Genomic DNA, 14719 nt, shown 5'->3' with positions numbered 1-14719 from the left:
CTTGTAGACACATTACTCCAATCTCTGCTCCCGTCTTCACGTTTCCTTCTCCCTTCTCTTCTCTTCTAAGGACACTTGTCACTGGATTTAGAACACACCCTAATGCATGATGACCTCCTCTTGAATTCTTTGACTTCATTACTTCTGCAAAGACCTTTTTTCCAACTAACTTCAGATTCAAAGATTCTGAGTAGACAGATCTTCTTGGAGGTGGGGGCACCGTTGAATCCACTATAACCTCTGCGATGGAATTTATATGATAACATATCACCGCCATTGGAAACCATACCCACAGGGGCAAAGCCGTGCTTTGCCACAGGTTTTCATCCAATTGAGCCACAGCCCCCACTGTCGCTGTCATTTGCTGAATCAAAGGAGGGACAGGAACTCCATTTAAATCTTCGCGGGAGGCAGTCTGATCTAACTAATTTTAGCATAAAGAAATGCTTCCTCTGTGTATATATCCAAAAACGATCTGAAAAAGTCAGGAGACAGAGAGCCTTCCCAGGAGTGACCCTGTGGCAGGTATCATGCAGGGTCTCTGTGGAAACAAAACCAAGTTCCTCTGGTTTTCTGACTTTTTTTGTCTAGAAACTTCTAATGCACCTCCATTAAAGTGGTAATAGAAATCATTCTAATTGAGAAATCACGTGTAGACAAACAAAACAAACAAAAAAACAATGTGTGACCTAAGAAATGACATGTTTGATGGCTCACTAGACTTTATCAACTTGCAACGAAGATGAAATTAGATTACTTATGTTATATCCCACCAAGACAGAGAGCTTACAGACTTGACCCAGTTTTAATTAATGTGTGAAATAAAATTAATCCGTGATGTTTACAGATGTGGGTAGAGGAAGAGCTTATACATTTTCATAAGCACATAAACTTGTTTATATGCCGCCTGTGTATAATTTACAAACAAAAATTCAGGGATTTCACTGTCGAAGTGTTTTGTTCTTATCAATTGACTTTTGCAGTTCTGATGTTCCCCCACCCCTGCTTCTTTCTTTTTCCTCCTTTTTTTCTTTTTTTACATAAAGTTTTCTTTCAAGTCCTCTACTGTTACCGCGTTTCGGCCATCAAAGTCCCCTCGTAGCCATTTTCATTTACCTTGTGACTCTGACCTTTTGTGGAGCTGAGCATTTTCAGAGTAAGCTGATCCTGCGGGTCCCCAAGGATGTTATTCTCATTTATTCACTCAGCCTTTTGAATGGAGCAGCCCTCACTTGGCAACCGTTCAGCAGACCAAGATTCAAAGAGCACACAATCCTTTTTCTTCCAAGGGCCTTTCAAAACCTGGTCCAAGGCTTGTCGAGAAGCTTTAATGGATGTCAGTCATGTAGCATGTTACATTTCATTCATGGCTGCCAGGGAACGTGGTGAGTAGAGAAGGAATCAAAGAAAACAGGCAGACAATAAGGGTAAGGGATAATTTTCCGAGCCTTTTGTGACGTGACATTATAGAGGGCATTTCTGAGCTGCCATTACTCATGATGAGGGAGTTAAAATAGAGGAGTTAATGTACTTGTATTTAAAGCCCCACCAAAGCCTCCCAAACAACTCTCGAGCCAGGATTTCAGGAAACTAGGGATCAATTTGAAACGTGGGTGCTCTGGATCTAAGACAGCTGTTCAGTGGGGCCCTACTTCCCCTCCCCCCCCTCCAGCTGGGTGATGGAAGGATGGAGGTCCTTTTGTGCCATCTGCATGGTCCCCTCTGACAGCTGGCTCTCCTTTTCTGAACTTGAAAATGTTTGGGGACAGTCTCTGGGGACCAGCAAGAAGACAGAGAAGCTTGCTGACAGTCCCAGGAGGCAGAGAAGGGGGAACGGAGGGGAAGGCACAGGGCTGCGGATCTCTGTACCTGCCAACTGGTATGACACAGACAGGCTAAAATTACTGACTGGTCAATTATCTGATTAAAGAGAGCCTTTCGTTTGAGGCCTTTTTTTTTTTTTTTTTTTTTTTTTTCTCAATCCAGACTGAAATCTAAACCTTCTAGAAAGTTACCATAACTTTTTTTTTTTTTTTAACTTGGGCATAATCAACAGTTGGTGGGGAGATGATAAAAAAGTACAGGGAGAAACACTTTGTTACTGGCTAGAGGCCATAAATTGTTCTGGGATTTTCTTTTCTTCCCTCCCTCTCTCTCTCTCTCTCGCTCTCGCTCTTTTTTTTCCCCCTCTTGGGTCCGACAGCGATGTTATGAACTTACTTGAAACCACTGGCATCAGATTTAATCTTACTTATCTTCACACACACACAGCTACCAGGCTGATTGTATTTTTAAATTAATAGAATCAATTGATTTTAAAAGGTACCCGTTTCCCCAAACGCAATTTATTTTTTATTAGTTTTACAATCGCATTGAAATCCTTTTAAATTATAGAGTCCATGAATTATGCCTCTGTCAGGCAGCATCAGAACTTGTCTTTATGGCTCTTGGATTCCACAGAGGCTGTTGTGGTTTGAAAATAACAGAACAATGTGATGCTGCTTCTCCAGCCGCTTAATGACTTGCCCCATAGTTAAAGGCCCCAAACCGCACAGGGCAAGCTGGCTCATGCACCCGGGCCAGCGCTGCCTGGCTGGCCCATGCAACGACCATTACACATCCATTATTCAATCCATGCTGCATTGACTTCTTGAAATTTTGTTAACAATTTCTCCATAGCTTATACTGTCCTGTTTGTTGTCTAGAAATGGGGGGGGAAAGACATTGCAAAGTTGTGGAGTCAGCAAACAGGAACGCACAGGAAGAAGTTAAAATGTCAAAGCTCAAAAACATTCTTAATCACTAGGCTGAAGACTGGGTGTGGGTTGGGGGCTGTGGAGGTGGCTCCAAAGAATCGCGACCCTTTGTTAGAAGAACAAAAAGAGGAGAAGGGGAAGGAGGAAGAGGAAGAGAAGGAGGGAGAGGAAAAAGAGAAGGAGGGGCAGCAGGAGGAGGAGGAAGGAGAGAGCGGGAGGGAGGGAGGGAGAGGGAGATGAGCGGAGGGAGGGAGGAATCAAAGAAAAGAAAGTCTCATCTACACAGCGCCCATTTCTCAATTCATGCATACATAACCTGGTCCTCCCATTAAGCACGAATGAAGGATTTACACCGAAGACTGCAGTCTTTGCTAATATACATGCCCAAAAGTCTTCAGAAAACTATATCAAGATGGATGCCGACAATAGGACATTTTGTTCAACCTGTTCTTTTCACCCAATGTTTCTGCTCTACAATCCCAAGAAAATCCACAGGCTTCTGCAACCTCGTATTTTGTAATTTAATGCAACACCTTCATGATTTTGCTATAGAGCAAACGCTATTAGGGGTTAGCTCTTCCTTCCCAGCATACCTTTTCCCACACAAGGTACAAGGTAACAGCCCGACTGATGTGTGTCCAGCTAGATCAGGAACTATTGCCCTCAGAGTCACAAATAAACCTGGAGAAAGGACTCCTGCTACAGTTGCTGATGATAACTTTGATTTTAATGTATTTCACTGTTATTCCTCGACCTACCTCGTTCCCTTTTTTAAAAAATTAAGAGATGGTAAAAAGAAGAAAGATGTAGGGGCGCCTGGGTGGCTCAGTCGGTTAAGCGTCAGACTCTTGGTTTGGGCTCAGGTCATGATCTCACTATTCGTGAGTCAGAGCCCCCTATCAGGCTCTACACTGACAGTATGGAGCCTGCTTGGGATTCTGTCTCCCTCTCTCTCTCTGCCCCTCCCCTCTCTCAAAAATAAATAAAGATTAAATGTATATAGGATGTAAAATGTAAATGTAGAGTAGCTGTGTGTGTGTGCCTGTGTGTGTGCACGTATGCGTGTGCACGTATGCGTGTGCACATACCCGTGCACACATCTGTCTGTGTGTGTGTAAGGGAAGCCTCAGTTGTGTGTCCCAAAGGCATAAGAGTAGCCTGGGTGGCATGGAAATGAAAATAGGCCTTAGTTACTAAGAAAGAAGAATTTACCCAAGATCCCAATATGATTCTTATAGGAAGTGAACAAAGGTATTGCCATAGATGCTACCTCAGACTCATAAGGACTTTTCAGCCCTGACTCTCTTCTCCCACCACTCTGGCAGGTGAGCACACAGAGCTTGCCCAACACTCCTGGTGGCCCGCCATCTACTGAGTCACCCTGTTCCTAAATCACTTTAATTATCAGAAAAGCATTTTCTTCTATGAACCTGAACTTAGCACCCTGTGACTACTCCCCCCCATTCATTTTTAGTTCTGTAACTATGCAGAAAAATCTACCTCCTCTACTGTAGAACAGACTTTGAAATTTTTAACACAACTCGTCATTTTCTCAGGTTAAATGAACACATTCCCCCAGTTACTCCTTATATGATATGGTTTCCAGACCCTTCACCGTCCCTCCTTTGAACACGTTCCAGTTTGCTGTCAACTTCTCTCTTAAAATGTGGTGCCCAGGACTCAACACAGCACTTCCTGTGTGACCGGCAGTGAATGAGGTTAGCCTAATAATTCCCTTGATGTGAATGCTATATTTCAATTAATATGACTGAGTTAGGTATTCAGGACCAGATGCACACTCTTGGGTTACATGAACTTGCATTAAAATTCCCAAGTTTTTTTTTTTTTTTACATTTATTACCAAATCATATTTTCACCATTCTCCACATGAGAAATGGATTATTCACCTCTAAATGGAAGATTTTTTTTTTCATTTATTCTGTTGCATTTCCACTTCTTTGTTGGAACCAGCCTTCCTAGCATATAAAATTCTTCTAGCGGATTATTTTGTTTTCGAACTCATTAGCTAATCCTCCTAATTTTGTGTCACTTACAATCTTGATAAAGCTTCCTTCTTTGTCCGAGGCATTGAACAATAGAGAAAAGATAAGTGCCTTTACAGATAAAGAATTTTTTTTATGTTTATTTATTTTGAGAGAGAAGGTACAACTGGGGGAGGGGCCAAGAGACAAGGAGAGAGAGAGAGAGAGAGAGAGAGAGAGAGAGAGAATCTCAAGCAGGATCTGCACTATCAGTGTAGGGCTTGATGTGGGGCTTGAACTCATGAACCATGAGATCATGACCTGAGCTGTAGTCAGATGCTTAACGGACTGAGCCACCCAGGAGCCCCATAAAGAATTTAATGAAATACCTGACACCGAGCATTTAAGAAATATTAGCAGTTAACCTCATTAAAACCCTTGAGAGTTCTTCTTATGGTGGACATCATGCCCATAACTTATAAAGACTTGTAAAAAAAAAAAAAAATGGGATGGGGTGGAGCAGAGAAACAAATATTATAAAGGAAAGAGAGGCCACAATGTGAAAATAAAGACACCCATGAGAAAGTCACATTGCTATTCCCAGGGTTCAGCTCCTAGCTGGTGGTCTGGAGTCTGGTCTAGCTCATGCCCTCAGATTTCCCCCTAAGAGGTGTTTGTCCCTTTTGCTCCTGGATTTCTATCTCCGCAGCTGGAAAAAGTCCTGAAATCTGGTAACTACTGTAACTTTTTTTATTATTCTGTTCTTTCAATATACCTGGGTTTGCTTTTTATTTGCATAGAAAGTATACACAAAGTATATAAATGGTCTTTACAATGTGTGACTCTGGTACTTATTAAATAAGTCCAAATGAATGAGGGTTTCATAAAGTAACATGCTATCTCTTCCTGTCTATGTTTCCTAATTGCTTATTTACATTGTTGAGAAAGGTAATGTTCATTTTTAGGAAAATAGGGCTTATAATATAGAAGGAATATAGCTTTTATATTTATAAACTTTAGACCACTACGAAAGTCTTAAATTATACGGCAAAATTAATTTAATCAGGACCCTAGGACGATGTTTACATATCCAAAAACAAATGTAAAATTTACATTTCTACCAATTTCTTATATTTTCCTACTGTTTAAGGTACTCAAGAACCTACAAACTATCTGATTTTCTATCCATACCTGTATTTTCCATACGAAAAATAATTGTATACTAAAAAATAAAATTCTAATTACGCAACAACTGAATTCATCAAAGTGGTCTCTTAGCTTATGAGAAACACAGACACACATACGCTTCATCAGGTTGGATGGAATTATGTTAAAGAGTAATAAAAAATACAGGAATATGATATTTTTTAAGAACCCCACAGCTGGGAAAGATGGTAGAAAGAGCTTTTTATCACATCGTGGCTTCAGATTATCTATGTCACATGGGAGTCTCACAGTTTTCAAACTCCCTTAACCAAGCCACATACCTGTTGTCTATGCACCTCTATAGCCTGAGACTAACCAGGCTCCCTACTGAGACTGGAAACTCATTAATCCTGAAATATAGTCTTGTTTACCTACCCCGGGGTCCTGCAGTTATGAAGGCATGAATGAGTGGGAGTGAATGGGAGACAGAACTGACCCAAGTTCTTCTCCTCCATGATGCCCACCTCCTTCCTGGCCACCTTGGAGAGGAAGCATAGGGAGTCCTTTACTACACTGGCTTCTGCCTTCACTTACTAATGTTTTTTTTGCGATAATCTGGCTACTGATTCTTTTAATGTTAACTAACACTAGATGCTTTTAATCTACCCACACAAGGATGGCTGAGAAAACCAAGAAGAAAGAAATTCTTCCAAGTTAAGACAAGTGACAAAAATAGAATAGTTTTAAGTAGTTATTATTGCACTAGGTGATCATTTTGATTTGGTAAATCTCTCTGAGAGAACAGAGAGACCAGCTTTCATTAGCCCTATTTCTCCTATAAATCTGCTTCAGACTCACTGATTTTTTTTCTGACTCTTGTGTAAATACTTCTATGTATCTAAAGACACTTGCTGAATAATTAACTATTTACATTTTTCTTTACAAAAATAAAAGGATCTGATTTGTTCATGACTTGGTCTCAGTAATTCCCATATTCTAAACATGTTATTCTAGAATTCAAAAGTCTCTCCTATAATCCTTATAAATGTTTCACATTTGCTTTTCTTACTTTTATTCCTTTGAGTATCCTTTATTTTAATTTAATAAAAAAAATCCACCCACCTACATCCAAAAAAATAGACCAAACAGTTTACCTTTTTAGAGAGCTTACAGAGCTCAGAAGCAAGTACTTTCATTTACTACTGATAATTCTATAACATAGGTATGATTTTTAAAAATTTGTAAGTGATTATTTATTTTCGAGAAAGAGAGAGAGTAGGGGAGGGGCAGAGATAGAGGGGGACCACAGATCCAAGGCTGGTTCTGTGCTGACAGCAGAAAGCCCAATTGTGGGGCTCAAACTCATGAACAGTGAGATCATGCCCTGAGCCGATGTCTGACGCTTGACTGACTGAGCCACCCAGCGCCCCAGATACTATTTTTATACTCACATTACAGAATAGGATATTGCACTTCACGGGGTTTAAACGATGCCTCAAGATCTACTTCATAGCTACATGTTATGGAACTGAGAGAGAAGGTACAGTTTTGTTCAGAATACTGACTCACATCTATGCTTCCTTCCCTCAAACCAGCTTTTCAAACTCCAACATGGGCTCATGTTTAACACCTGCCTTCCTTTGTGCCCATGGTCATTATCCCTTAAATGAGAAATGCCTGCATCTTCCACTGATGGTGTGTGAGTGTGTGTGTGTGTGTGTGTGTGTGCATGCGTGTGTGTGTGTGTGTGTGTGTGAGAGAGAGAGAGAGAGAGAGAGAACATGGAGTGGGGAGGCAGGGCTTACTTATATATATGTTACTCACGGGTATTGGCAGGGATGGTTATTTGCATAAAACATAATTAAGAGATGGAAAAAGATTTCTTCTTTATTGCCAGAAAAAAAATTTTATCCATGTTACTTTAAAACCTATGTGAACATTACAATGTCAAACTCATGTTTACTTTTTCCTAACATGCATTCCATTAGACCATCTCAAAATGTATGCTAACTACAGCACTATACTTTTTTGCATTATTGTGTACTTGAAATTAAAAAGATTACTGTTTGGGCAATTGCAGGAAGAATTTAAACAGAAAACTAATGTATATTCTACAGACGACCCAAATTACAGTAGTGACCAATTGTACACTGATTTCATCCAGATCTCAAAAATGGCAATGGGCCTTGATTATATCAACCTTTTATTTGTTTAGTCAGCTTCTAATCAGCAAGGAAGATCAAATATGAGCCACATACACTAAAATCTATGATGATGTTGGCATAACGTTAGCAAAATATGGTTGTTACAGTGTTGGGGTAAAACTACTCTTGTTCAAGAATACGTTCTCTGAGTGCATGTGGGTCCTATGTAGCTTGTCATCAGTGAAAGGTAAGAAAATATTATCTTGCCATAAATGAGATGTCATTCTAAATTCTACTCGTTGCTACATTAAGTTCTTTAGTGCTGGAAGGCATTTAATAGCATCTCTTTGATCTATATGTAGGAAAACAGGGCCCTGAGTCTCTGGTCCAAGTAAACAGAGATAACAAGTGGCTGAGCCAGACCCCAAACCAGGACCTCTGATTCCCGATCCAGCCCACTTCCCCACTGCAGCAGGCCCGTGTAAATTCCAAGATACACATTTCAAACAGGATGTGCAATTCGGAAATTTTATTTTGAATTATAACCTTGTGCCCTGATTATTTTCCATCAGTATTTATCTTTGTATGTTTCTCTGTCCTGAGGGTTCTCACTCTTTTGGATCACTGTTATCTGATTTTTCTAAGCATTCCTGTTTGTCTTTCACTGTATCTCCATGGTTGCTTTCCATTTTTAGGCCTTATCTCTACTTTTATTTTTATTCTGAGTTTTTTTGCTTTTTCCATTTTCTGAAAATATAAAATAACATGACTTCATTATCAAGAACTTGGATGCTATTTACACATTCCAGATACTTACAGTTATCTTTGAAGTTAATTTCCCCTTTGTAATTTTTATCAAGTTACCTAAGCCCTTTCATCCCCTTGAATATCTGTTTTGAAATTTGCTTTGTAGGCTATGAGAATTCTGTAGATGAAAAAAAAAAAAAATGAGATGAGTGTGGTTAGGGCAAACAACGAGATTCTGGCGTGTAGTCAATATGATTCAGTGGATAAGCAGAATTTCCGATTGTTATATCAGTTTTAAACCAAATCATGCATTGCCCAATTCAGGAAGCTTGATTCTTCCAACATGTTTGAACTATTTTCTGGCAGAGAATCGGATGCTTTGAGAACAGAACAAAACCAAGAGTTTATGGTGTGGTATAGTCCTAGATCATCAGAGATTCTGAGGAACAAACACAGGGCACTTTAAAGGCAAAGGATTTGCTCCACTGAATATGTTAAGTCTTATAAATGTACTATTACCGTGCTCGGAGAGGCAATGTTTTAGATTTTGAGAATTTTACGTATTTCAGAATTAGGGACAGGGAAGAATTTTGAAAGAGACCAACCCGAGTTCAAATTCTACCAGAGCCATCACTTATTAGCTTTGGGTCCTTGGAGCGTTAACTTTCTGGGCTTCACCTGTAAACACTTCAGGGTTGTTATGACAATTAAAATAATGCACGCAAAGTGCCTGGCACATAATGGTTCCGAGTAAGCGATACGACGATGATGGTGATGTTGAGGATGTTACCCAGCTCTCTTACCAAGGAAAGGAGGAACAGAAGAAAACCTTCCTAACAGATATAACTGACACAAAATAACTTACAACTGTGACAATTTTAAACAGGAACAACAATTTAAAAATCATATTGACGATTCAATAAATAAGTCTTCTAGGAACAAAAAAAACCCCAAAACCTTTACCCTTAAGGCCCACAGAAACTAATCTGAAAAATCTATAAATATTTGTTTGGCCTTGATGTAATAAGTAATTTTTTAAAACAATGTTATAGAAATTTACAGTTATTAGCATCTTACGATGGGTGTTTCCAATGTCTTTCAGGATCCGGTACGTGATAAGAGATCATAAAACCTTGTTAAAAATCCACCACTTAAAATTACTTGTAACTGAGAGTGAAGCAGACAGGCCAGAGAGAAGAAATATGCTGCCAAATGTACATCCTGAAAAGTTATTTCTAAAGTTTCCTTCTACCATCCTGTATTTGTTTTGTGACATTAAATGGCAGAAATTCCAGGGGAGGATCTGAATCCCGGTAAGGCAAGACAAGCAGATATTCTATGTGCCGTGGTCCATACGTAGAAAGGCCCGTGCTCACAATTTTAGAATAAACAAAAATCAGACGTTCCATGCTTTGCTCGCCTCCCACGGGGGAAGGGCCCTCTGAAAAGGCAGCCCTCCTCCCACTCCCCCCCACCGAAGGTGGAGACCCTCTTGGCCTCCTCACTGATGCAACTCTCAGGAGTTCTCCCTCAGTGGCCGACACTGGCCAAGAAGAGCCGGTGATCTTTCCTGTTTGCTAAACCTCCTGCTGTGATTCTGAAATTTTGACGTCATCATTTTGAAGCCAACAACATATTCCTAAAAACAGAAAGAGTGGACATTTTCCTACCGACTGCAGCAAAAGAGACTGTGCCGTGGCTCCCTCACATGGGTTCTAAGTGTTGAATAACAGCCTCCAATAGTGATTTCCTCTATCCCACACTCTTCTCCTTTTTTGGTGCACTGCCCAGGTAGGCAGCCAGTACTAAGTATCTGATAACACGTCTTGTCGGGCCATGTAGAATAATATTTTGTTCCAAGCCCTGTAATCTTGTCCCTCCACAATCTACGGCTCCACGCCCGGCACATCTTGTCTCTTGGGAAAGCCGCAGAGTCTCGGGGCCCATAGTTATGCTATTTCTACTTCTTCCGAACCAAGAGGAAGATTTGAAACTTCTGTTTGCTGGCTGCTCACTGAACACATTCACACATTCCAAAAATTCCGGAGAAAATGCAAAGATGAAGTCGTCTCTGAATTAGAAGCCAAATGTCTCCTCAAAGCTCATTTTACTGGTGGATCCTACGTGTTTTTAAAGGCTGTCTAATGGGAATTAATGTATGTTTACCTCTGCTATCAAATTCAGTAAGTGTAAATCGTATTTCTCATACGGAAGGATGTGGAACCTCACATTGGTTTGCATATTTTCCGCTAGATAACTTGATTACACATGCGTGGAATGATCTTCTTTATATCTAGCCAGGTACTTTTAGTCCTATTTTAGATGTAGAAAACTGAGGTCTGGAAAAATCAGTTACTCACATTAAAAATACAGTTTTGCAGGGGCACCTGGGTCGCTCAGTCGGTTGAGCGTCCGACTTCAGCTCAGGTCATGATTTCTCAGTTTGTGAGTTCCAGCCCCGTGTCGGGCTCTGTGCTGACAGCTCAGAGCCTGGAGCCTGCTTCAGATTCTGTGTCTCCCTCTCTCTGCCCCTTTCCTACTCATGCTCTGTCTCTCTCTGTCTCTCAAAAGTGAATAAACGTTAAAAAAAATTTTTTAATAAAGTTTTGCATAAGAGACTCATAAATATGGAGAACAAACTGAGAGTTACTGCAAGGGTTGATGGGCTAAATGGGTAAGGGGCCCTAAGGAATCTACTCCTGAAATCATTGTTGCACTAGATGCTAACCAATTTGGATGTAAATTTTTAAAAATAAAAAATAAAATTAAAAAAATAATGGTAATAAAAATACAGTTTTGCTCAGAAGCTAAGAATAATGCTATAAATGTGATCTTTGAAGATGTCTCCCCCAACTGTCATATTGTTTCTTTTTCTTAAATTGCCAGAGATTTCTCATAAGTGATATGTAGGTAAATGTCAGGTTGTTTAGATTATTGAGGGCAAGGTGGGAGATGGAAAAATAGTAGGTGTTGCTTTCTTCTCCATAGGCTAGCTGCAGAGTAAAACAAAGTGAAAGTGACCATTGTCTTGATATGCAAACCGGTATTTGACAATTTTATGTTTACTACTGTTGTATAGAATAAAGGGGAAACAGCTTCTCCCGTACTGTCCAACCAACTTGACACTTTCCCCACTTTTGCCCCACTGCTCTCTTCACCTCTTCAAACACTTTATCTGAAGTACACCTCAGTTTGTGATTTAAAGTACACCCAGACTTCTCTGCAGATCACATTTGCCTAAACCAAATCACATTTCTTATCAAACGTGCAAATACAGTTTAAAAGGGCAGTTTCCAGGGCGCCTGGGTGGCTCCGTCAGTTAAGCGTCCGACTTCCGCTCAGGACATGATCTCCCAGTCCGTGAGTTCGAGCCCCGCATGGAGCTCTGTGCTGACAGCTGAGAGCCTGGAGCCTGCTTCGGATTCTGTATGTCTCCCTCTCTCTCTGCCCCTTCCCCACTTGTGCTCTCGCTCTCTCTCTCTTTCTCAAAAATAAATAAACATTAAAAAGAAAAAGAAAAGGAGATTCCTCACTGCTGTGATGAGCCTATTCCCTAACTCATAAACCCAATAAATCAAGATGTTGGTACAGCCGATTGTTCTGGTGCAGAACAAAGGTGTCGTTTGCCTCCCGTGTTTGCTGCCACAATGTTTCAGTGCTTGAGAGAATAAAACCATAAGCCGCCGAGAAGCCTCCAGGAGGATCTCTGCCCAATGGAAGAGAAGATGCTAAGGGAAGAGGATGGGTGAGCTTGAGCAGGTGGAATCCTGGGGGTCGGAAGGAGAAGGGGAAGGAGTCCAGCATTAGGACTTTGGGGAGCCCTACAGCTACTCAGAAACAGTCTCCAACACATCAATTTTATCTCAGTAGAAATTTCTGATTCTTTGTGTTTCCTAAATCATGGATGGAGGAAATGATGAAGATAAATATTAGACAGAAATAACTTTTTAAAAATATAACTTTAAAAAATACCTTTCTCAAGAGGTCATTACAAATTTTAGGTGTCCGCAACTTTTTTCTGCCTCAGTTCAATTCAGCCAACGTAAATGCCCTATTTCCCAGGTGACAGATGTAAATTGCATTCGTTGTACCCTCAAATACTTACTACATCACAGCCCTCCAGTTTGATGGCCAGGAGTGAAGCTGGCAGTAAAAGATTGGTTTTATGTCCCTCCTCCTGATGGAAGCCTTACTGTTGTGTGAAGCGATTGGACTCCTTAGCCCATCTGCCTTCAGCTCATGCCAGGACAATAATATAGCAGAGGTGACCCAGCACTGTTGAGTGTTGGACCTCAGCTATGGGGAGCAGAGGGCCTCTGGAGGATTCACGGAGGTTGTGGATAGCCCTCCTGTCCTGCACACCATACTCTACCTTTTAAAGAAATATCCTCTGCAGTCAGTCTCCCGGGTATTGTTTAATTCTTCCAGTTTAAATGCTCCGTGGGTCAGCAATTGACCTTCTCTGCGCAAGACAGGATTGCAAAATCCTCTCCTGAGAGGCAGGCTGGGCAAGGCTCCACATTACATGGAGCTCTCCTGGAGCAGTGGAACACAGGAAGAGGGACAGAAAACACAAGTCCCTACTCCCAGCCCGGAAGACAAGACCACCTTGACTTCCACGTATCTTGAGAATCAGAGAGCCCGTGCAGTTTTCTGTCTGCAGGAGGAGCTACCTAAGTTGTCGATAAAGTAAACACAATTTTCCTAATTACCACTTGCCCATGGCAAAGTAAGGACTTCCAAGTTCCCAGGTCAGAAGAGGTAAAATTACATTTTGATGTGTGACTTATTTATCAGCCTTCAACCTTTAACTCAGAAGCTCAACTTGCTTAAAACGGTTCCAAGGCCAAAACGCGGTAGCAGTTACAGCTCTAGGACATCTTGTTTGTAACCAGAAGAATCGGCAGAGTCAGAAGCTTTCTGCAGTGAGCACTTTTGTTTCTCCTCTTTTGTTTTATTAACCTCTCCACAGCTGGTGCAGTTGAAAGCGCTCTTTCAACACATGCTTAGCAGAAGTTCAAGTGCAGCTGAGAGCGCAGCCAAGAATCTGTCGGCCGGATTCACTGTCAGAATGTCATGTTTCACTTTTAACCTAACTCCTATCTGATACAGCTGACGGAAACAGACAAAGAAAATCTCCAACAGTCAGGGTTCTCCCCGGACCCTCTAAAACTGATTATTCCTGAGGAATCGAGGACAAGTCAAGTCCAACAGAGTCGTAATAGTTTCACATTGATACATGAATTCAGGATTCACCAGGGTTTGTTTGCCTGTTCGCCTTTTTTTTTTTTTTAATGTAGTAAATAGTCTACAAAATCACAAAGCTGCTTGATTAGGAAGTAATCATGCACTCTTGTCCGATACTACTTAGAATTTACAAAATTCAAAATAAAATAGAATAATATACCTGATTGCTCTTTTCCTGCTCTCAACAGAGCACTTTACAGCCCCCATCTTTGTATCTCAGTATCTATTTTTACTTTTAATCTATGGAGTATTCCTGATGATTGGTTAATATTTAGGTAAATACACTTGTTTATTATTACTGCAACATGATTACATCGGCTGCCACAATGTTTTCTGTAAAAGGAGATGAGGACTCAAGTTACTTCTCTTTTTTTTTTAATTTTTTTTTTAACATTTATTTATTTTTGAGACAGAGAGAGACAGAGCATGAACAGGGGAGGGTCAGAGAGAGAGGGAGACACAGAATCCGAAAGAAGCTCCAGGCTCTGAGCTGTCAGCCCAGAGCCCGACACGGGCTCGAACTCACGGACCGCAAGATCATGACCTGAGCTGAAGTTGGACGCTTAATCGACTGAGCCACCCAGGCGACCCTCAAGTTACTTCTCTTGAAGAATGAATACATTTTTAGTAACATTTCCCAAATTATATGGTTCAGGCAAAAATTTGCCTCTGTTATAAGAGAATCATTTTTTTCCTT

General features: G+C 40.7%; 1 long non-coding RNA gene across 1 annotated transcript in view; it reads right to left on the bottom strand.

Annotated features, from left to right (window-relative positions):
- The window catches only part of LOC125938000 (uncharacterized), a 91213-nt gene extending 77132 nt beyond the window's left edge, over nucleotides 1-14081 (bottom strand). Inside the window, exon 1 of the long non-coding RNA XR_007462577.1 lies at nucleotides 12881-14081. This is a non-coding gene — a long non-coding RNA (uncharacterized LOC125938000). The remainder of the gene's footprint in view (nucleotides 1-12880) is intronic.
- Between the last annotated feature and the right edge of the window lie 638 nt (nucleotides 14082-14719).

Source organism: Panthera uncia (genome assembly GCF_023721935.1).
Source record: "Panthera uncia isolate 11264 chromosome B2 unlocalized genomic scaffold, Puncia_PCG_1.0 HiC_scaffold_24, whole genome shotgun sequence".
Classification (NCBI taxonomy): Eukaryota; Metazoa; Chordata; class Mammalia; order Carnivora; family Felidae; genus Panthera; species Panthera uncia.
This window is presented reverse-complemented; position numbering and strand designations above follow the sequence as displayed.